The sequence below is a fragment of the Sphaeramia orbicularis genome, chromosome 15, assembly GCF_902148855.1.
Source record: "Sphaeramia orbicularis chromosome 15, fSphaOr1.1, whole genome shotgun sequence".
Taxonomy (NCBI): domain Eukaryota; kingdom Metazoa; phylum Chordata; class Actinopteri; order Kurtiformes; family Apogonidae; genus Sphaeramia; species Sphaeramia orbicularis.
Window position 1 is genome coordinate 46,279,742 of NC_043971.1, and position 25,238 is coordinate 46,304,979.

Below are 25,238 nucleotides of genomic sequence, written 5' to 3' on the forward strand. Positions count from 1 at the left end.
TTGTCGGCTTACATAAAAAAAAAAAAGAATTAAGAAAATGTTCACGACCTTATTGTACCAAGTAGGTGTCTTTCCCAGGGACTGGACCAGTGTCCTCTCAATATCCATCAGAGCTAGGCTGCTTAGATTGCCTTGGCCCATTGTGTTGTGGGTGTAAGACTTCAGCCTTTTTAAACAAGAGATGCTCCTTTCACTCCGACCTAGCCGACAGTTTGATTGATTTAACTATCTACAAAACGATATTAAACTCGAACAAGAAATTATTAAATTATGTAACTGAAACAAGAAAACACTGAAATTATGTTAAATTGAAACAAGGAAGTACAATGAGTGTTTTATTTACAGTACAAGAAATGAACGAGTAATTTCGTAGTGGTTTCTCTCTCTCTTTCACAGCAGAACGTGTGATGGTATTAAACTGAACTGTGTCAGTGAAGGAGGAGATCTGAAACTAGCTGTCAATCAAACAGGATTCAGCCTTTCGACCGATCCTCCAATCAGCACATCGGATTCTGGCGTCCAGCCCGGCCGAGCTCCGCCCACAGCTCCATTCACCCCCAGAGAAGCCCGGTGTCCGGGGGCGGGACAACATCGTGGCATTTATCCAATTACCGTCCAGTTTTGACGCAATGAAAAAAACTGTTCCACTCAGTCCCATTGAAGCCCATAGATGCCCGCAGTCTACGGAAAAATGCACTGAGCAGAGATCGAATGAGAAAACAGCGCAACGGGAATGTATGAGAAGTGAACATCGCGTCCGTTGGTTTGTGATAAAGCTGATTCTGAATGAACTCATCTTTGAGATTAACGTGTTCTAACGCATTTGGAGTCAATAAAATGTCAACACAACCGTACATATTTAACCATTTAATTTTCGTAATTTTAGGGGAAGCTGGGCTTCCCTTGCAGTGTATGAGAAATCGCCACTGAGACATATATATATATATATATATATATATATATATACACACACACACACAGACACACACACACACCATCATCACTGGAAAGTTACCAGAGGTTAAGTACTCCTGAGGCAAGACCTGCAAAATACACCGGGCCAAGACAAAGTGTGGGAAGGAGGAGACGCGGGTGCAGTGCACAGATATAGAATCTGGTGAGACGCAGGAAAGCTCCAACCAGGAATCGCCCCACAGTGCTGGACATTTCTCAGCACCTCAGCCACCTATACCAAAAGAGAGCACTTCAAAGGCCTTACCTCAGTTTGAGCCCATTAAGGAGAGGATTCGGGGGCCAAAGACATCAGACACTAAGGAGTGGGCCACCTTTGAGGAAGACCTGGATTGAATTCTCAAAGTTACAGCAGTCGGCACTGCAGAACGCAAAATAAACACACTCACAGAGATTGCGTATAGTCTAACGAAGGAACAGTTGGGGGTAATCGGGCAGAAAGTCAACATCAAAGCAGCAAGGCAACCCAATCGAAGAGACAGGGAAATTCACAAGTGAAGGAAATAAGGATAAGGAAAGAAATGAAGAGCCTAAACAAGAGATACAGAGACAGCTGTGCTGTGGAAAAAGAAGGGATAAAGGAAATCATTAGCAGCCTTCGAGACCACCTTAGGAGACTAAGAAGGGTGGAAAGAACAAGGAAACTGAGAAGGGAGAGAGAGGAGTGAAGGGTGCAGTTCATAAAGGATCCCTACAACTTTACCAGGTCTCTGTTGGGTGATCTGGGAACCTGAGTAGTCCCAAGGAAGAAGTGGAGGCATTCCAAAAAGAGATGCATAGCGACCCAAGCAGTGACCTTTCACTTGAGGGAAACCCAGAAGTTGGCCTGGCACAGCTTCCTACCAACGAGTACAACATGAACAAACCAACATGGAAGGAAACTCAGGAGGGGGTTAAAAAGGCACGTGCTGCATCAGCCCCAGGTCCCAGCAGCCTTCCCTACAAGGTGTACAAAAAGTGCCCAAAGCTTCTTCAGCGCCTCTGGAAGCTGCTGAAGAGGATGTGGAAGAAAGGCAATGTTCTGGTCAGCTGGCAGAAGGCAGAAGGCTGCTTTGTCCCTAAAGAGGAAGGCTCAGCAAGTATCGGCCAATTTAGAACCATCTCCTTGCTCAGTACCGAATTTAAAATCTTCTTCTCACTGGTGGCAAAGTGGATGTCCACATATATGATTGAAAATGGATATATTAAAACCTCTATCCAAAAGGGGAGAATTCCAGGCTTCTCTGGATGTCTGCAACACACAGGAGTCCTGAGCCAGATGATTCGAGAGGCCCAAATGAAAAAAGGGGACCTGACAGTCATCTGGCTGGACCTGACAAACGCCTTTGGGACCATCCCCCATGATGTAATTCGGACGGCCTTGAAACACTACCACATCCCAGACCACATCCAAGGTATGATCAACATCTACCTGAATGGTATCAAGCTTCGGTTCAAGGTAAAGGACTAAATCCCACAGTGGCAGCATCTTGGGAGAGGGATTGCCACTGGATGCATTGTGTCACCCATCTTGTTTGTTAAGGGCATGAATCTTCTGATTCAAGCAGGAGAAAAGGAAACCAGAGGACCTATGATGAACTCAGGAGTCCGGCAGCCAGCTATCAGAGGCTACATGGACGACCATACAATTACAACATTGTCCCATGTCCAGGCTGGATGGGTGTTGTCAAAGCTTGAAAAGATGACAATATAGGCAAGAATGACATTCAAGCCAAAGAAATCTAGAAGCTTGATTATCAGGAAGGGTAACATCACCTCTAAGTATAACCTGGTCATTCAAGCCGAGATCATCCCCTCCATCAAAGATAATTCCATTAAGTATTTGGGCAAGTGGTAAGATGAATCTCTAAAGGACCACAACAATGTCCGCACCACTGAGAAGCAAGCGGAGGGTTGGCTGAAGAAAATCGATAAGGCAGGTTTCCCAGTAAAGTACAAAGCATTGCTTTATCAACACAGCCTGCCTCCCAGACTAATATGGCTGTTGACTGTTTTTGAAATCCCACTCTCAATGGTGGAAGGAGTAGAGCGCAAGATCAAACTCACACCTCAGAAAGTGGCTGGGAGTTCCACCTAGTTTCACATTAGATCTGGACAGCTTCAACTGCCCCTCTCTTCTGTGGTTGAGGAGTTTCAAGTAGCCAAGTTCAGGATGGCTCTTCCCTTCAGAGACTCTAGAGACAGCATGGTAAGAGAAGCTGGAGTTACAACAAGATCTGGGCTTAAGTGCGATGCCTCTGACTCTTGCCGAAGGGAATCTGAAAGCTTAAGGACATCATAGGAGCACCCTGCACTGGGTGGCAAGGTTTGGGAATGGTCCGCTTTAAATCTTGGGGGAAGGCCAGTGCAGTGGAAAGGAGGACCATGCTCCAGGTGGAGGCAAGGGACCTAGAGGAGGAGCGGAGGAGGGCCAAGGCCGTTGAGGTAGGATCCCAGGGAGCCTGGACAAAGTGGGATCTGCCCAGGAGGAAAGAGAGCTGGAGTGAGCTTTGGAGGCTTGAACCCTACCGGATTGCCTTCCTGGTAAGGGCTGTTTATGATACGCTTCCATCTCCAGCGAACCTCCACAGATGGGATTTGAGGGACAACCCACTTTGCAAGCTCTGTGGGCAGAGAGGAACCATGGAACACATCTTGAAAAGATGCAAGACCACGCTTGCTCAGGGTAGATACAGATGGAGCCATGACAAAGTACTGACTGTGCTTGCAGATATTTTGGAGCAGGAAAGAACCAGGAAATGTCAACATGCAACCAAGCCATCCCCTGGCATTGCATTTGTTAAGGAGGGGACAAGGCTGCCAGGGCCCAGTAAAATCATGGCAAGTCTTCTGCAGACTGCCCAAGCATGGGAACTCAGGGTCAACCTGAAGAGGAGGCTTCAGTTTCCCAATTTTGTCAACACAACCCTTAGACCTGATGCAGTATTGTTCTTCAGGAAAGAAAATCATCCAGTGGAGTGTACTCTAGGAGGAGGGATCTGAAGAGGCATTTGAGAGAGAGACCGAGCGTTACAGCGATCTGGTGCAGGATTGTAGAGATAAAGACTGGCAGACGTGGTTGTACCCTGTCGAGGTGGGGTGCAGAGGTTTCCCTGCCCAATCAGTCTGGAAGTTGCTGACTGTCGTTGGAATGAGAGGACTGGGGAGGAAAAAGGTGGTAAAGACTTTGAGAGGCAGCAGAGAGAGCCTCCTGTTGGATTTGGAACAGGAGGGAGGAGATGAGCTAGCAGCCAGGGGGGAGTGAGTAGTGGCTGACCACCACTGCTGACCCACCAACAAGAGACTGTTATGGTTAAGGGTTGAAACACTCGATGATGACACAAACCCCTGGCAGATCTTGGTGGTAGTAGCAAATACTAAAACTGTTCACCTTGAAGAACAGCCATCTTGTGATGGCTGAAGGAGAAGCATCCATGTATGTTTATACATATATATATATATATATATATATATATATATATATATATATATATATATTTATATTTATATATATATATTAGTCATGGCTGCACAAGAACAGGCCCTGAACACTAGAGCAATGGGTCAACCACACCAGACAGGACCCCAGGTGTAGGCTGTGTAGAGAAGCCCCTGAGACAGTCCAGCACATCACAGCAGGGTGTAAGATGCTGGCGGGCAAGGCATACATGGAATGGCATAACCAGGTAGCGGGCATAGTGTGTAGGAATAACTGTACCGAGTATGGATTGGAGGTCCCAGGGTCCAGGTGGAAGACAACCCTGAAGGTGACAGAGAACAAACAAGCCAAGATCATGTGGGACTTCCAGATCCAGACGGACAAGATGGTAATGGCCAGTCAGCCTGACATAGTGGTGGTGGATAAATATCGAAAGACAGTGGTAGTGACATATGTTGCAATCCCAAGTGACAGGAACATCTATCACTACCGCTGAAAGAAAGAGTACGAGAAGCTCGAGAAATACCAAGGGCTGAAAGAGGAGATAGAGAAAATGCGGGGTGTGAAGGCAACGGTGGTCCCAGTAGTGATCGGGGCACTAGGGGCAGTGACCCCCAAGCTGAGAAGATGGCTCCAGCAGATAACAGGAACAACATCAGAGAGCTCTGTCCAAAAGAGCACAATCCTAGGAACAGCTAAGATCCTGCGCAGAACCCTCAGGCTCCCAGGCCTCTTTTAGAGGACCCGAGTCTGAAGGAAACACTGCCCAGGTAGGCGAGAAGATTATTTATTTATTTATTTATTTATTTATTTAATTTTATTTATTTTTATTTTATATAATGCATCATATGTGTTGTGATTGCCTGCATAAGATGTAATGTAAAATTTTTCTCAACTTCTTTTTTTAATAATAAAATCCTTTTTGATGGTGGCTCATTTTACCTTAATGTATTCAGATAAACTGAGCCTTGCATTTCAACTAAAATGAGCCACCCTCAGACTTGTGTTTTAGCAAATATTTGGATGGTTCCATTCATTAAAATACATTAATTTGATAATATAGGAATGTGTGTTTGAGCATATCTTACATACCTTCACTGTTGGGCAAGTTACTTTAAATTAGTGACTTAGTTACAGTTACTAGTTACTTCTTTCAAAAGTAACTCAGTTGCTTTAAGTTACTCATTACTTTCAAGGTAACTAGTTACTAGGGAAATTTTTTTTTTTTTTTTTTTTTTTTTAAACTCTAAATTCCCTTATTAATGTGTTGCCTCCCTAACTGGACAGCCAGGGAGGCTGCCAGTCCTCCAGCTTGCTTACATATAAGTCCTATCCTACCACAAGTGCAATGCACCACCTAACGACCTGAACATGCAATGGCAGTGTAGTAGTGTGAGTGCAAGTGAATGATGAAATGAATGAAAATAAATTAAAAATGATAATGTCTGCTGTTGTGGAGACATGTTCTAACTCATCAAATGTCTTTTTTGAGCTCTGACTCCATGTTCTTGGTCCAGGTAACAGGAAAACGTCTTTAAGCACTGGCTCTAGCACCAGGTTATTTATGGTGAATGAGGGGTAACTGAGTTGCCGTGTTATCTCGCTGTCTTGTCAATGCTGTACCAGGTTGTTTGAGCCCGAGGAAAGATTCTTGAGCGAGTCGCAATGTCACGTAAATTTGGTATAATATTGCTAAGGTATACCTAGACATAATGTTCCCATTGTTCACACAATATTTTTCCATACTAATAACGAAAGGTCTGGCACTGTTTCACTCATATAAGAGTATACTGTATTACCAGTGCCGAATACTTGTTACAGTCGAATATGAGTCTCAATACTTGCCGTTTCACTCAGGCAGCGCTAGTCAGCTAGTGCTACATGCTAACACATTTCCGAAAACGAGCATGAAATATTCATCACGTTTAATATGCTGACAGGTCATTTTGGATGGAGAGACATAAGACGACCATTGCATATTACCAACAGATGAACTAAAGAACCTAAAATAATCTTAAATGTACTTACTTGGATGGCTCGGCTCAGATGAAAAAAGAAGACGAGCGGCTCCGATTTTCAGAGTTCAACACTGTGTGTGACGTCACATTGCAGGCACATGCGTGTTGGTTGAAATGTCCACTTCGACATAGTTTCTGCAGTTAACTGGACTGATTATTATGGGTTATAAACAAATTTTCGCGCTTTTTAAAAATGAAGTTGTTGTAACTCTTCTTACTTTGTTGTAATGGGCAATAAGTTCTCTCAGCTTGACATCAGTAGTCCTTTTGACTAAAAGCCCAAATTGTTTTTAACAGTGTGGGGTGTAGAGCATTCAGCTGCTCTACTCCCCAACTCTGGAACTACTTGCCACCGGAGCTCAGAAATATCACTTCACTCCCTCCTTTCAAATCCAAACTCAAAACCCATCGGTTTAGAAACGCTTTCTCTTTGTGAACACAATTGCATTGTCCAATTTTTTAACCTGCCTTTTATTTTTTACTGAGTTTTATTGCTTGTTTTATGATCTCCTGTTTTACTGTTTTACTGTTTTACTGTACGGTGTCCTTGAGTGCCAAGAGAGGCACCTATAAATAAAATTTAGTAGTATTATTATTATTATTATTATTATTATTATTATTATTACCTGGATTTAGGAGGTACAAAGATGTTTCAGTTTGACTGCAACTAAAGTTCTTCATACAAAAATACTCAACATTTATTTAAAGGCGTTCTATGTGGTTTTAACCCTTAGGCTCCATTTTTTATAAAATATATCAAATTTCTATATCAAGATTTCAGAAAGCTCTCTGTTTTCTGTACAGTTTGTGTTGTCAGTAGCTGAACTAAAGATCAGTTTGGAATCAAATAAACAAGGTCAGAACTGTCACAGTTTAGTCTGAACCATGGATCAACAAACAGCATCTTAGCCAAGATAATAGCATCACACAATGTCTTTAGACCTTCGTAAGCCTCATAAACAGTGCTTGAGTTGAGAGGGGATGAGGCCATCCCCCCTGAAATATAAAAGGTCAAAATCATCCCCCTTCTAAAACTGCCATTCCCTCTTTCCATCCCTTGTGTCATTTTATCAATAAATGTGGTGTTACTTCTGTTTCAATATTTAGGGTGTTTTGAACATATTGATTAAAGCACTGTGGGTGAGAGGGCACACACACATGCAATGCCACAAAATGATTTATTATATTATTTTATTATTATTATTATTATTATTATTATTATTATTATTACTAAATATGAGACCCAGCAAAATAGATAACGTTGGTCGAGTCTCCTACCCTCTGCACTGTCATCAGCACAAAATATCTGTCCCCATATGATCAAATCCACCATCCCCCTTGAGTTTTTTTTTTTTTTTTACAACTTGAGTACTGCTCATGAACTCATCCATGTAGAGGAAACGCTGACATTTCAGCATCAAACTCCAGTCTTTTCATTAACTTTTATCACTTTTTCCACTTTCTGTTACTCTAAAAGTTGTTTCTTAGTGGTTCTCATCCTATCCGGCCACTTTTGAGGGCCATGTGGTATTTTCCTCAATACGTCAGTCCAGCAGAGTGACTCATTACTCCCTCTTGTGGTCACATCCATATAAATAAATTCAGTTCATATCGCAACAGTTCAATACATTGGCATCTTTGACAGAACTTCACAGCTCTTTATTCTAAACATTCCAAAAACAGTTTTGAGTCATTTTTTAATATTTGAAAGTGGAAATACTACATAAAGTCCCTTTATGGTCTTTGCAGAGTCTAAAAGTTTCATGATGTGCTGCACAGACTCCAGACAAAGCCTCGGTTAAAATGTAGAACAAGCAGATGTGAGTGACAGACCTTTACCTGATCCATGACGCCACCCCATGCGCTGAGGTGGTCCGCTGGGTACGAGCAGAAGATCCCGGCAGTGGCACTGAGGCCTACCACTGACGGTTCACCTCCACTGAAAAACTGGAAGGCATCTGTATCCACATAGAGACAGAACACATTTAGGGCATTCTGGGAAAATATTAAGATTAAACATCAAAATCTAGAGTCCAATGAGGGTGTGAATTTTTCATGCAAAACACAAAACCAAAAATGTTACTATTGTGTGTTGTAGACTTTAGTCTCTACCTAATACTTTATTGTGTCAAATGACATGTTTCCATCATTGTAGACATTGTTTTGAGTCAATCCCGTACATGTCACCCTGCTGCAGAAAATACCAGCATCCCAAATACATTCTGTAACACATTTATGATTGGATTAAGAAGGAATTCAGGAGTAACCAGAACTGTAACAAAAAAACACAAAAATCTACTAGGCTGGCCTGAATGTGGCAGAAATAAAATGTTATAGATAGAAGAAACTAGCATTGAGGTATAAAACTAACAAAACTGAAATTAAAACATGGGCATGGGGAATATATAGTGGCTTCATACAATGCACTTTTGCACCCAATGTCCAACACACAGTATCCGTCTGTGTGTGATGAAATGATATATAGAAAGATCTGGTTAACTTTTTGAACTGGATTACTGAAAAATAAATAAAGAAATAAACTTTGATGATTTTCTAATTTATTGACATGAAAGTTGATAAGATGCTGTTTAGTTTATTGAAAAATTTTTTGGGGATAGAAATGGGTAAACATTGGAAAAGATAAGTAAATTTAGGTAAAATGTTCATTTGGACAGAATTTATACGACCAGCAACAGATAAAGGAAGAGAGGACTAATGATGTAGGGTGGACTTTGTCTGATCTAGTAAAGCTTGAAAATTAACGGAAAAAAGCAGCATCTTATCAACTTTCAGTTGGAATGGCAAGCCACCACGGCTTTCATGGTCTATGCTGCAACAGCCTAAAAAGTTGGGAGGAATGGCTGCTCGAAATTTTATCTATTATTGGGCTGAAAATATACAACCAATTGTTCACTGGCTTTATGAACATCCAGGAGCTGATGCACCATCATGGTTACAACTGGAGGCAGCATTTTGTCACCTATCCTCTCATTCAGCTCGAATTTTTTCAAATACAGTTCCTCCAACTGATTATACTAAAAACATAATTGTAAAATGTACTGTTAAAATTTGGATTCAGTTCAAGCATCATTTTAATTGGACATCAATTTCTCTAAAAGCGCCTATCCAATCAAACCATCTCTTTAAACCAGCTCTATTGGACAAAGCCTATTCTGTTTGGGAGGACAGGGTGATTAAGACATTTGCTGATCTGTGTGACAATGGCATATTCATGTCTTTTACCAATGTTATTGATAAGTATCAGATCCAAAACAAAGACTTTTTCCACTACTTACAGATTCGTGACTTTTTGTCCAAAATGACACCTCAGTTCCCTGTTGCCCCAGAAATAAATCCATGTGACTCAATTTTAGAACGTCCCGAAGCACTGAAGGGAATCATTTCAATGCTATATAATAAATTTCTAAATATTCAAAATTCATTTTCCTCAGTTTTAAAAGGAGAATGGGAAACTGAGTTAAATTTAACAATTTGTGAAAGTCTATGGTTTAGCATTTTAAAGAGGGTTCACACATCTTCTATCTGCGCTAAACAGTCATTTATGCAGTTTAAAATTTTAAATCGCTGTTTTTGGACCAATCAAAACATGGCAAAGATTTTCTCTGACGTAAATCCAAACTGTAACCGGTGTGGTGCTGCTCCTTCTAATCATGTTCACATGTTTTGGTCTTGCTCAAAACTTAATACTTTTTGGAATGATATTTTTGCTTTGATTAGCACTGCTTTGGGTAAATCAGTGCAACCATGACCCCTACTGGCAATTTTTGGAGTTTCCTCTCCTGCACTGGGATTATCCAAAGCCCAAAGTGACTCGATAGCTTTTTGTACACTGTTAGCCCGTCGTATGATTATGTTTAAGTGGAAGGAACCTCTGCCACCCACTTTTGTGCAATGGGTGCATGATTTCTTTTTAAAGCTGGAAAAGATTAAGTTTTCTGTTCGTGGACCAATTAATTTGTTTTATCAAAAATGGAATCCTTTTTTCTCTACTGTCAACAAGAGTGTCCTGCTGTCACCTACTTCCTTTTGATGGAGAAATGTGTTGTTGGTTTGCATTGTATTGACTCAGCCCTGAGTATTGTAAAGAGGAGTTGATAACATTATTTATCTTGTTGCTTTTTTTTTTATTTTTTTTTGGGGGGGGGGGGGGGGGGGGGTTGGTACGTTCGTTGTATGGTTTGTTTGTATATGTTGTGTCTGTGTAGTTCCCTGTGTATGGGTACATGTTTGTGTAAATGTATAATTTGAAATAAAGAAAAAAAAAAGAATTTATTGACTGCCCCATTATATTAAAGAGTCCATTCATCCTGTACACAAAATGACTTCCAGCAGGTGAACTCTACTGGACAAGAGGTTTGTAATGCTCTAAAAATAACTTCTATCTAATTATGTACAATGTAGAACCATTGACACAGAGTTTACAAGGTGTTTTGACAGATCAAGTAAAGTAGGATAATCAGACTAACAAAAGCAAAACATATGGTTAAAATAAAAACAAGATGATATTATATTTGACATATCTTGCTGAAGATTGCAGGAAAAATGATTACCATTAACTGGATGCAGCCTGACCCCCCTATCATAGCTCAATAGATACAAAAATGTAAACATGTCACAACGATGACTGCCATCTTACTGTTAAAACTACCCTTATTTATAAGAAGAGGGACTCCTGTTTGTCTCTATATTAGTTAAGATGTATTGTGCTTGATATAAGATGACAATCAAGGTGATTTTGTTTTGTTTGTCTTTCTTTACTTTTATTTTTCTTTGTCTATTGTGGTTATGTGTGGTAAGTGCTGGTAAGTTTAGTGCCGGCAATAAAATAAAAAAAAAAAAAAATGATAAAAGGCAAATATGCAAAAAGCAAGAGGTTACAGCAACAAGAAAATAATGTAAATGCAAAGTATATTTTCATTAAAGGATAAGATCAAAAATAAAATAAAAACTGTAGATATCTTACCGTAGTACAGCAGATAAACTGTTGCTGGACCGAGAAACGCTCCGAGGAGTACAAGGGCAGCTTCTTCCATGGGGTGTCGCCCCAAGATGCATAGGGTCATGGAGTAGACAGTGTTGAGATGAGCACCTGAGGGGTTGTGGAATTGGAGTGTATGACTTGGGAGTAGCAGTTGGTATGGGCAGTGTTGAGAGCTGTGCTGTAGGTGGAGGTGAAGTGTTTGTCGGCTTTGGCGTGGACAGTGAGACCAGTTTTCTTGTGGAGTCTTTCTAGTTGTCTGCGTTTCCTTTATAGATTGTAGAGTTCTGGGGTGAACCAAGGGGCGGAGGTGGAGAAGGAGATGGTTTTTGTTTTAAGGGGGGCGAGCAGGTCAAGGCAGGAGGAGAGGGTCTGGTTGTAGTGGTCGACAAGTTTTGAGGTAGTTGGGAGGGAGGAGATGGTTCATGAGTTGGAAATGGAGGAGGAGAGAGAGGTAGGATAGTGATTTGAGATTGCGGAAGGATATTGTATGAGTTTGTTTGGGAGTTGGAGTGGGAGTGACAATGTCCATAATGGTGGTCAGAGATTGTGAGGTCAGTTAGGGATAGATTGCGGACAGAGAGGGGCTGAGGAGCAGACAAGATCGAGAATATGACCATGGGCGTGAGGGGGGGAGCTAACATGTTGGGTGAGATTGAGGCAGTTTAAAATGTCCAGAAAATCTTTTGTTAACTTGGAATTTTGGCAGTCAGTGTGGATGTTCAAATCCCCTAGGAGCTGAGTGTAAAAGTCAGTGAAGACAGAGAGGAATGATGGGCAGGTTTGAGGGGGCGGTAGATGATGGCAACAAGCAGACCTAGAGCCAGGGGGTCTGAAAACTAAATGTTCAAATGATGATGTAGCCAGGATGGATATGGAGCGGAGGTTAAGTTTGTTGTGGTAAATGACAGCAATGCCCCCCCCCCCCCCAACAATCAAGATATGAGTATCCAGGTGGTGCGGTCTGATTGAGTGCGATGTAATCCAATGGTTTATTTCAGGTTTCAGTGAGAAAAAGTAAATCCTTGTGGCAGAAGTTGAGACGGGGAGAAGGTTGTAGTGGGTCATGTGGCTGGTGTGCAGATGACATATGCAGATGTTGTTGGAGCGAGTCCAGGATGGTGCATGCTACTGTTGGACCAGAGTGATGGAATGTTGTTTTCAGTGGCGGAATGGATGATAAAGTTACAACAGGAGCCACAGTGGATGTAAGGACAGAGATGCTTTATTGTTGTCAGAATGTTCGGTGAGGGGGGTGCACGGTAGTTGAGACTGAGGATCCACGAGGATGTGTACCGGAGAGCCATGGTTGGGTGGTGGATGACAGCGTGATGTGGCAGTGACAGAGAGGTCAGCAGAAGAGCCACTAAAAGCAGCAACAATGCTGACAGACTGTTCTGGAGTGCAGGCCAACCCGTGCCCAAGTTGTGGGCCGCTTTTTGGGTGGATCACAGCTGGGACAGGACTTATTGGAAGGCTTTATGGAAGTCACAGCAGTAAAAACCATGACAGCGACTGTTTTGAGTTCCGGTTGGCGCTGGGGCTGTGTCCAGCTGCTACACTTTGGGGGACTCACGGTGGTATTATCAGTTTAGTGGGGGGGGGCATGTTTATGCATGTTGGTGTGTACATGTAAGTGTACTTGTGGGGGTGTAGGTGGTGTGAATATCTTTGTGTCTATAAGTGTGTGTGCATGTGCTTATGTGGATGTGTCTGTGTGTGGGGGACTGGAGGAGGTCTGGGGTTTGAGGGTGGGAGTTGGAGGGGATGGAGGGTGGGGGGGGTTGGGGGGTTGGCCTCTGGGCCCCCGTGGCGCTTGGGCAGAGCTTCAGGGTGTGCACTGGCCCATGTTGGATGGCTGTCTGGGGTGGCCTAGTCTCCCGGTATGCTGGGTGGGGCTCTCCCCCCTCACTCTTTGCTTCTCTCCTCCCCTTTTCTTCTCCTTTCCCCTGTTCCCTTATGTCAGGTCTGGCATCAAAATGCAGTTCAACAAAACTCATAGCAAAGACAGTAGAATATGAAGGGGAGCCTCATATACTGTATGAAGTTTCCCTTGGCAAAGCAAAACACATTGGTGTGTGTATAGCCGGAGAGCTTTTAACATGAATTAGTGTTGTAATTCAGAGTGAAATTATTTTGTGTTTATGGATGTATGGCATGGTGGGGGGGCAGCCTGGAGACACACAGCCAATCACTCACGCATTCACACCTATGGACAACTTAGATTAACCAATCAACCTATCAGTGCATGTCTATGGATAGTGGGAGAAAGCCGGAGTACCTGAACAGAACCCATAAGAGTACAAAAAAAGGACTTTAAGATCAGCAGCACATTAGAGATGACAGGTATTACATTCACTTTAATACACTATATATTAAAGGGGACTAAGAGGCTATTTTCTACAGCTTACTAAAAACACTGAAAATAAATGACAGGTTATGAGTACCAAGGTTATAATCGTTAACAAAAATGAACAAAATGACGAAAACTAAAATTGAAAAAAATATTTTTGTTAACTGATATAAATAAAACCTCTAATTAAAAGAAAAAAAAAGTTAACTAACTGAAACTGTATTGTGAGCTTACAAAACTAACTAAAACGTATAAAAAATATGGATAAAATTCCCTTCGTTTTTGTCTTTGTCAATGTCGGATTGATAACAAATTGATTTATTTCGCTCCAGCAATTTGAGCTAGCAGCACCATACGACACTTCACAGTCTGTCATGTCTGGTCACTTGTGCTTTACAGTCGTCTTCTGGTCCCAACTCTACCTGGAACATGCAGAATAAAACTGGGACAAAGCAGCAGAGTCCTGTATGGGATTTACTTTAGTGATGTGTGGGTCGGGTTTTTTTTTTTTTTTTTCTCGCTCGCTGTGTGTGCACGTGAGTGACAGAGACAGAGCGGAGCTAAATGACAGCGACAGACAAGTGTAAGCATCAGGTAAAGACTGGAGAGTTTATCACCATGAAAAGGCCCTCCAAGCCCCTAACTGCACAGTTTAGAAGAAGAGAAAAGAGGAGGATGAAAATTAGTCCAATTACAGAGGTATGTAACCTGTTATAATGTTAAAAAAAATGTTTGATGTTACTAGCAACAGCTAGCTGAACTGAAACGAAGCAAAGTTGGCTAATAATGGAACTGTAGATGATGAACTTATGACATATCTGCTAAGGTGTCTGGTTTACTGATGCTGAAGTGGTTTACATATGTTTCTATCTGGTTTATATATGTTTCTATATGGTTTATATATGTTTGTATGCGGTTTACTGCTGGTGTGGTGGAAAATTTACTTCTTTACTGCTGTCATGGCATGGTTCATCTTCTTTACTACTGTCATGACATGGTGCATTATTCATGCCATATGTTCTTTGTGTGTGACATTTACAACTGCATGACACCCTGACCCAGGAAGGGAGTTCTTGTCTTGATTTAAAACCCAAACACCTAAATGTCTGGATGTGTAGATAAGACGATGGCGCCTACACTCTAGATAGGATCCAGGCAAGGTTAGGGTGAAGAGGTCACAGTGACCTCTTCATGGAACAGAGAGGGAGTCGTATGTAGTGGTACGATGTATGTATGGGGTGATGTAAGAGCTAGAAGGGGATGGACCGGGTTCTATATAACACTGCATGAAAAACCAGATTATCGACCCCATAAACGCCCGCCAACTTCAAAGATTCCCAGTAATTATCGTGAGTTTACAGAGAAGTTCAGCTGTGCCGGAAACTGCTGCAAACAGAGCCAACGGGGGCGGGGCGGGTGTGGGGGCGAGCGGGTGCGGGGGTTAACAGCTCACGGAGGTGTGAATGACCCTAATTTACATTTGAATGTCACTGGTGCCTGCCATGTCTGGAAACAGAGACAGCCATTGGATGTTTTTTTTTTTCTTTTTATAGTATCCCATTGGATGTTACCACAAAGGACAGCTCACATGTGATTGGTCATATGTGCAGCATTATAATATGCCCCACCCATTAAAAATATTATTATTATTGTTTGTATTATTATTATTATTATTATTATTATTATTATTATTATTATTATTATGTTTATTATTCAGATATTTATTTACATATTTATTTATTATTGCAGGGTAATAATTCACATACTGAAAACATACCACCAATATCAATTAACAAAGAACACGACTGCCAAGATCATGTTAAAAAATAAAGACAAGCTTTAATAAAATGCAGAATGCAAAAAGCACACTTACATATTTAAGAAAACAGTGCCAACACTTTCAGATTAAAACAAACTTAGAATTTCCACAGTCAGTCCCAGTCAGATGTGCTGTCCTCACAACATGTGACTGTGCACCTACAGCCACAAACAACAGTACAGTAGAGTCCAAACAAGGCTTTCTGTTCTGAGCTGGAGCTTCTCCTTTACTTGATGTTTTTTTTGTTTTTGTAACTGCAACATATAAAATACATCCAACTTAAATTACTAACAGACAGTTATTATTAATTACGCTACACACGTAATGCACTCACATTGCTAGCTTGAATAGCATCAACATTAGCTTCATTACATGTTCACAGAACAGTTTCAATCAACCAGCATCTAGACCCTAATGTTGTTTTCGGATATATACACTTACAAAGAAGAAAATTTTCCAAGGCACACAGTAGTAGAGCATACTTAGCGAACATGAGTTTTTCTGAACTTTAACTGTAGAGAAAATAGCGAACGGCAAATATACGTCAAAGATCATCTCTAGCAAAAGAGCGCTCACTCTGTATACAACCTTAGCGCACAGCGAACACAAAGATCCTTAAGGAGGCGACATCTCACTCCTATCAATTCTTAAGCCAACTGCATTTTAACAGATTTTAACCGATTTATCTATTATCAACTTATTGTAACTTATGAAAGTAATTTATACAACTTATGAAATAAGTTTGATCTTTGACCTAAAAACATTACATCAGACAAGTGTTGGTGCCATCTTCCCTGAGGGTGGTCCAGTCCAGTCTTCTGTGGTGGTAGACCATATGTTGGTTCTGCTGTAGTGTGTGTTGGAGTGCAGCTCAAAGGTTAGAGAGCTCCAGACTCTGGAAGGATGGAGGCCTTACAGTCAACCCAGATGTCCAATCAGCAGTGCCATCTTCTTCATCAGACGTCATATCCATTGTGATCCCCCTCCATAAATCTCATCCTTGTTGTCCAGTTCAGCCTCTTTTGCCTCCAGCTGCTGTAAAGACAGAAGTACCATCAGTGCTGCACTGTGAGGCTAACAGAATAGTAGAATGTGGTGTTTGTGTCAGATTCAGATTAAACACAGATTCTTCTAAATCTTACCGTCTTTCTTCTCTGCTGTGGGCTGAAATGTTCATGGCTTCTGCCTGGACTGTTAGATCTGGTTGGCTGTATGTGGAGTTCCATCGGACTGTTTCTTTATATCTTACAGGCCACTGGAATTAAAATATACAAGTTAGGAAGAGTAAAAACATAGATGCATAGGATTAGAACAATAGAGAAACAAAACACAACAAACTATTAAAGTTACTGAATCAACAGGACTCCACTTTCTACTCCATTCAAGCCTGGACTTGCAGCTGGAGCTGCCATTAAATGAGAAGTCACTGCCTCATTGTGGGGTGAGCTCAATCTGAAAACCAAATAGAAATAGTTTAAAAAAATAAAAATAAAAAAAGCATACCTTAAAGGCATACATTTACTTCTATAGAGCAGAATGGATCCAAACTCTTTAAAATCTTACCGTTGCTCTGGTTCATACCATCTGTTGTTTCCTTCACTGTTTTGCAGACGGCACACACCTTCCTAAAAAAAATACAAGACTAAGTCACTTTGAGGAACAAACACCTCCAGGTTCAAGCAGGTCAATGTGACAGATTCATTAGTTTAATCAGTTCCACAAGTCAAACCACACTATCATACACTGTGCAATTAACTAAGAAAGTCACACTAAGATAAAATTCCCTCCCAAATAGCACACATGTAATAATTAATTGAATATACACTTACCACAATTTTTGGATTGTGCACCAGCCTTTTTCTGGCTCTTGTCCACAGTCTGGTGGCTCATCAAGCAGTGTCTGCCTGGTTCAAGTCAGTGAGTTGTTGTCTCACCTCCACTGTAAACTGCTGTGTCATGTACGACTCCATTTGCATTTGTATACCTCACAGCAAGACCATTTACATACGAAAACCTCACATAGCCTAAGGGGCTGGGGAGGGGTCATTGCCAAGGCTCTCTAACCAGAGGATGGGAATTCACGGCAATTCCCAGCAGTTAGAGAGAATTTTCTGTGGTGACTTCAAATTCCCACCAGTGGGCGTTAATTTGAAGTTCCACAGCAATTTACAGGGACGTTAACTGACGAAAACCCCACTTTTCATGCAGTGTAATCTTTAGTTTTTCCCATGTTTAATCAGACTCATTAACAGAGTTTCCCTGTGAATGACTTCTCAAATAAATGATCATTTATTTCAAGTAACTTTCTCTCCTCTTCTTTGAGTGAGTGGTCTGTTGAACATTTCCACAACACTAGTTAGCTGGTTTATATGTTTGTATGCGGTTTACTGCTGATTAGCTGGTTCATATATGTTTGTATGCGGTTTACTGCTGATTAGCTGGTGTATATATGTTTGTATGCAGTTTACTGCTGGTTAGCTGGTTTATATATGTTTGTATGCGGTTTATTGCTGGTTAGCTGGTTTATATGTTTCTATCTGGTTTACTGCTGGCTGCTTTGTGCATCTCCTCTCACGGTTTCACATCTTCGCATTATTTTCACGTAAGTGACGTTGTGTATGGATCCCCCCCCCCCCCACCTGCTATAGGGAATTTATGCATTGTACTGCACGTGTTTGTGTCTCTGCTCAGTCAATGAGCTCCCCTAACCCAACTCCCAAATAAAGTGTCCAGGGTAACCCACTGATCCACACCTCACTAATTTCTTTGAATAGGATGGTCAGGAAGATAAAATATACAAAATAACTAAAACTAATACTAAAACTAAACTAAACTAAAACTAAGCATTCAGGGGAAAAAAACGATAACTAATAAAAACTAGCAAACTTGATCTAAAAACTAATTAAAACTAACTGAATTAGAGAGAGAAAAAAAAAAACTAATTAAAACAAAACTATAATTAACAATCCAAAACTATTATAACCTTGATGAGTACAGCACTATGTTGAACAGGAACATCATTACAGCTTTCTTCCAGCAGCACCCCCACCTTCCTTCTTTCAGCATTTCAAAGTTCCTTCAAGGTTTACTTTGCTGTCCTGTGAATGCGAATTAACATGAAATCCCACATCTGATGGACACTTTGATCCCAGGTGCCTCTCTGTATCATTCATGCTTTTGTGCAGATCCACAGGGATTGAAAGTGTAACCCTAGAACTGTTTGCACCAAAATGCAAGATCTGGCCATTTTGAGTAATTTGCACTGAAATATAATAAATTCCATCAGCTCTAGTACATGAAAATGGAACTGCCAAATGAAAGCTTTGAATTACTTCACATTCTGTTTGAGGCTAACTTTAACTCACAGACACCGTATGACAGAAACTGAGAGGAAACAGAGGTTTAACTCAAAAGACTGAAGGCCTGTTGTCAGCAACAAGACATATTTTTGTGGCTGCATTATGTTTCCTACAGTTCTAAGCTGTAAATCCAGCAACAGAGACACACTGAGCCCTTCTAAAATGTACTTTTTTATTGATGCTACTGCTGTAATCTTCATACATCATCACAGGGGGCATCAGTGTCCTGCACAAGGACACTGATGCCCAAGTGAGACCAGACGTGGAAACTATCCGCTTTTATTCAGGTGCTTATTGCAGGCATTGAACATCAAAGTCCAACAGGCAGAATGTTAGTCTGTTTTATGATGGTATGTTTCCTTGGGTGGTTGCGGTTGTTCTTTAATTTTTCAGAATGTATAGTTTTCACATCCTTTTGTTTACTCAAACATTACCTATTTGTTTGCTTTACCTCTAACATTTTGTTTTTATGTTTCCAGCATTTGATTTGCATAGTAAACCACAAGGACTACATTAGTACACACAAATGAATTAAATCTATTTAACTCAACAGAAATACACAAAAGTTGTATTGTCTACTGTTAACCATCACTGCTGCCCTTTACCTTTTAACCAGTACCATTACACTGGTATTCTTTTATTAGGGACTGAGTGCACGGGGAGAGGCCCTCTCCTTCACACAGTGAGGAGAGGGCCTTTGCCTGTGTGCGTGTATTTTGTTCATTTTTTATTCTCCCACCGCCACTTTAAACTGAAATTTGACCCCCTCCACATGCTCAAAAACTCACCAAATTTGGCATGAATGTCATGTCCAGTGAAAAATTTGATAAAATGTAAAAAATTAACCCCTTGGGTGCAAAAAATGTGCTCTCTAGCTGTCAAGTTGTTCTGGTTTGTTTAATTTTTTTTTTTTTTTTCTTGCTGTTTGCCCCAAATTGAAAAAAGGCGCAAACGTCTGGAGGAGGTTTGGGCAAATGGACTTCACTCAAAAGATTCCCAGGACGACTCTTCCTCTTTTTTTCTCTTTTATTAAAGTTCAGAGGCACAGGTATTTTGCGTGCACATACACTGAATGCCGTGATTGTCTTTGATCTTTAGGTGGAAAACCTTTAACAATAAACACAAAAACAATTAATTGATCAATAAGTACAAAATGCTATACATACAAATTCACCATTATATAGAAAAAAAGATATTTACATACAGATAAAATACAACACAAAAATTGTTTAATTTAAATTAACAAGAAATATATAATATATAATATATATTTAACAAATCTGAATAAATAGAATAAGCAAAACAAAAAATCCAATTAATTACACTCAATTAACAATATTTAAACCCAACAAAGTCACTACTTTAACTATAATTAACTGACATAATCAAACAGCTGAAATCCTGTACCCAGGCAATTTACATTTAAAATACATGATCATATTTAATATAAACCACAAATAACCCTACTAATTAACAAAAAAACACCCACCACTGCAGTTACAAACAGGCAGCTTTAAGTTTAACACTTTAAACCCTGTTTGCGCTCCAGCGCGCTCACACACAACAGCACATTAATGTGAGACTATCATTTGATTAAATAATCACAGTTTTAGTGCAGCACATAAACTAAACATTTCATAAATAGTCTCACTGGCCGCCCCTCCGCAGTTTCCAAACGTCTGTCACTCAGCAGTCTGAAGTTTGCATAGGAGCCGCTGCGGCGTCTGCTCCGCCCTTTTATCAGTTGCTGCTGCTGTCTCATTGGAGACACCTGTAGCCTTTCAGCAGTGTGCATGATGGCACAGCGCACAGCTGAACTCACTATGGTCCTGATTCATCTGACCTGTGCTGTGGCCTCTGAATCTCTCACACTTTTTTTTTTCCTTTTCTCCATGTTTTCCCACAGTGAATTAAAACCAGTTTGACTTTACACTAGCACCCCCTAGATACACAAAAATTGCCCTAGTGTCCAGTAGGAATGTCGTAGAGACATGAAACACATGCCACAATTTTTTTGTGTCATCGAGCCAGACAAATCATACACTGACAATCATGAACTAACTCCAACAGGAAGTTATCAATTTGCCTTTCAAAATAAAACATTTGCATACACAATTCCAATAGAAATGTTGTAGAGACATGAAACCAACATCAAAATTTTTGTCTCATCAAGCCTGACAAATCTACACTGACACCCATGAGCTAACTCCAACCAACCCCAACTCCTTTCAAAATAAAACGGCAAAACAAAACTAGACTGAGGCTGTTTGTCATACTGGCTGCTAAATAGCAACAAAGATAGTCTAAATCCTTTTTAAAAAATCTGATCTCACACTTTTGTCTTAGGTTTTTTTTAGAAACCCTAAAAGGTGAGACGTTTGAAACTGAAAATGCAGTTCTGACTTTTTTCTCACATATTATGTAACAATATGTTCACAAGACTCAACACAAGTTCCCTGTGCAAAAATTTTTGAGACACGATGTATGGTTATGGATTAATTGCAGTTTATTTGAGAGGTGGTGTCTCACTGAATTGAACTATTAAAGCTATACCTACCGATGTGGCATTTCTCACAGCACTTAGTAAAAGTTTGCACATGAACAACCCACCTCCCTCCAAAGCCCCACCCGCTTCCCTCTGCCTGAGCTCTGACGCTCCCCTCCTCTCACTTGATGTGCGCGGAGGTAGAGGCAGAGGTCTGGTCCACTTCGGCAAGTCCACGGACCCCTCCCTCAGCAATCAGACACAGCTTCCACTTGCTGTGGGCCCGCAGCTCCTGTTTCATCAGTAGACCCTGTATTTAAGAGTCTGGTCTGTATCAGTGTCTTCACTCATCACCTGGGAGATGAGGTGCCTAGGTGATGGGCGCACACACTGTGAATGCGCAGCCTCCACGAATTTTCCGCAGACATTTGAGGTTTCATAGTCCATGCATTTATCATCCTACATCATCCTACATTGTGTGACACCAGGTACATGTACGCGAATGAGTCCTGCGGTCATAAAAGTTGAGCTTTGAGCAGACCTGTCTGTGGAGTCTAGTACACAAGACTTCTGGACTTTTATCTCCATCCTTCATTCATCGGACTCCTGTTTGTTCCCCTTACTTGTTGTTTCTGTTAATAAATCCGTTTTTTCCCTTCCACAGGTGCATTTCAGTTCTATCCATACACATCCTTAGACAGGAGACTGTGGTCAGTGACAGGAGAAGCAGCGTGAGTGAAGCGTCAGATTCAGAGGTACCCAAATCGGATGCGGGGACAGCAATAATGGATCAGATGCTGAACGGCCGTAATGAATGATTGACAGGAGGGTCAGCCAGGTTTGGCCAATTATTTCATTCGGACCGAATAAAATGATTGGTCAGAATTCTATCACAAATATGAGCAATATATGAGAATTAAACATTTTTGGGTTTCAATACCTGGTGGATTTCTTTTACATTTTAGTTTGACACAAGCTTATTAGGAGCATTTTAAGATGGCAAAAGGAAAGTGTAAAAATGCCACATCATACGGTATAGCTTTAACTGAATTTATTTGACTCACATGTCTCATACAGAGTCTTTTATATATATCAGAGTAGCGACACTTCCATAGAGTCCCACTGTAAAAAATGGCAGATGAAATATGGACTTACTTCTGGGTTCTGGAGAGGCTGGTAGTTCCTACATTGAGTGTAACACCGTTGGAACACATTCATTTCTATTGCAGCTGAACTAGCAATTCCAGCGCTAAGTTAATAAGATATCGTCATCTTTCAAATTATCGAGTGTATTTCTTGTATTGGGGACATTTATGTTATAAATTCCGTTTTCTTTGGCATGTATTACTGTTTGTATAAATGTATATCTTAAACAACTGTTATGTTGGGTTTTCAGCTGTAGCCCTATAGTTAGCTAGCTTGACTTGTCCAGCTGTTGAGATTTCAGGACCATAACCAAAAATTATGGAGTTTTTAAGATAAGGTAACATCAGCACAAATGTTGTTATCAGTGGGTTTTATTTTAGTTGTTTTACTGAACCTGGTGGTGTCTGGTTAAGTTTATCAGCTGTGGTAATGTGTTCATCAGAAGGAGAAGTGCTGTAGAGCTGAGTTCTGCCAATGAAAGTTCATTAAAGTTATTATTCTTGAGTTAAAGGAAGCGAAACTTCTGTAACTTGGCGTTTGTAAGATCCGACTCATCCAATAAAAATTCTGTTGAGTTTTGAGTTTGCCAATGTTGAGTTTTTAACGAGTTTAGCATCCATGCTAATGCTAACATACTAAGTTAGCTGCTATGCTATGCGCTGGTTAATGCCTTATTGTCTGTGTTATCAGAAAAACGGAGCTTGGCAGGCACACAGTGTTCACACAGCTAACCACTGTTTTCTGCTTGTACCTCAGCCCTATTATAGTAAAACTTAAAAATACTAAATTGTCTATCTCCTTATGAGTATAGTACAATTACAGAATGAATGAACTTGTACAGTTAGCACCACTCACTTAAGTAGCCTATCCAAGCTAACACCAACCTTTCCCCCAAAAACTGAAGTTTTCAAAGTAATAAATGCAGTCCTTTCAGTGGTCAGCCCCACTACTCAAAAGTATAAGACACACAACAATACATACAATAGTGACACAATGGTTGTGTGTGGTTTATTTTGAGATTTACCATGTTCACTGCTGTTTCTCCCACTGAATCACATGAGAGTGCTTAGTTCATTTGGAACTGTTCAGGCTGACATGAACCACGTGATCACTGGAGTGGTGACATCAAAGCATGTCGTAACTCTCTTTATAGTAGGCCTGTAACGGTACACGTACCGAACCAAACCGTTTCAGTACACACCTGTTCAGTTCGGTACACAGCTGTACGGAAATGGCACAGTATGATGAGAAAAAGAAAAAGGAACAAAAGACGTCGTTCAATGAGGAACTTTAAATCCACGCAAGTTTCACACAGACATATTGAAGGAGCGCACATTGACCCAAAATATGAAATAGCAGTTGATACAAGGTTAAAAAAAACAACAAATATGATGTGAACCTGGAAGAAAGAGACTGAAGACCCTCCACCATCAATACAGTCCAGTTTGGATCAGTTCAAGTTCAGGTGAAAGACAACAACGAGGAAAGAGACGTTAATAAGACAGACGTTGTTTGGCCCCTACGGTAGTATCACGCATGCTGTTTAATAGAGGAATAAATAGAATGTTGAAAATATGTAAAGTTTCACTTTCGTTTCACGACAGCGTTCGTTATGTTAGTTATGGACTGCAACCCCAGGTATATAAATGTGGGCCCCCACCCAACCCCCGGCTCTAACAAAAAAAAAAAAAATCCCCCGTGCACACAGGCACACACAAAAACACACAGTGTCCTAGACAGTTTGTTCTCTGTCCTAAAATAAATAATTTGGTTCATTGTGTTGCCAAAGTTTCTCTTCAGTTTGTTTAAACAGAATACCAGTTTACCCTCTTGTTAATGTTGCACTTCATGTTAAATTTTTTGATATTTTTATGCAGAATGTGAACTGACAGAACTGTGATTAGATTTTTCTTGTTTGTTCGAAACTGCCTGTCAGGGAAAAGTGCAATACTAATGTTTAGAATACATTTAGTAATATTAATAATTTATTTTATTTTCTATTTGATTTGTAGCAGCAGAATTGTATTAGTCCTGTTTGTCTCCAAAAATTGGGGGAAAAATGTTTAAAAATTCATAAATGCATTAATAGACATTTTGAGGGGTTTTCTTTCTTCCCGTACCGAACCAAAAAAAAAAACGAACCATGACTTTGAAAACCGAAAACGTTTTGTGTACTGTTACAGGCCTACTTTATAGGGCTCTGGTCTCATCCAAAGGAGTCATGTGAGATGGACATGCAAATGCACACAGGGAACAGAATGCTGATAGCTGATTTGGCTGAAATCCTCTCACTGTAACTTAAAGCGGAGAGGCTTGGGTTTATGTTAGAAAATCTAGAAAAAAACCCTTCATAACTCTCCCATTTCTAGAGTTTCAGTTACAAATTATACATCAAAATGTTGAAAAAACTCTTTTCTTTCAAAAACTGCTCACATTTTAATCAGTAACTGTTTAGTTTTCCATCTACGGGGCTCCAAGCGCAAAGACTAATGATTTTTCTCTCATTTAGTCCAATGTTAAATTTCTTTTACTAACATGTTTGACTAACTCCACATTTGTACAATCATTGCTTATTCAGCTCAGACTTTTTTCCCCCACATATTATATATCAATATGTTCACAAGACTCTTCACAAGCCTAAGGCACAAGAATTTTTGAGATAGGAGGTA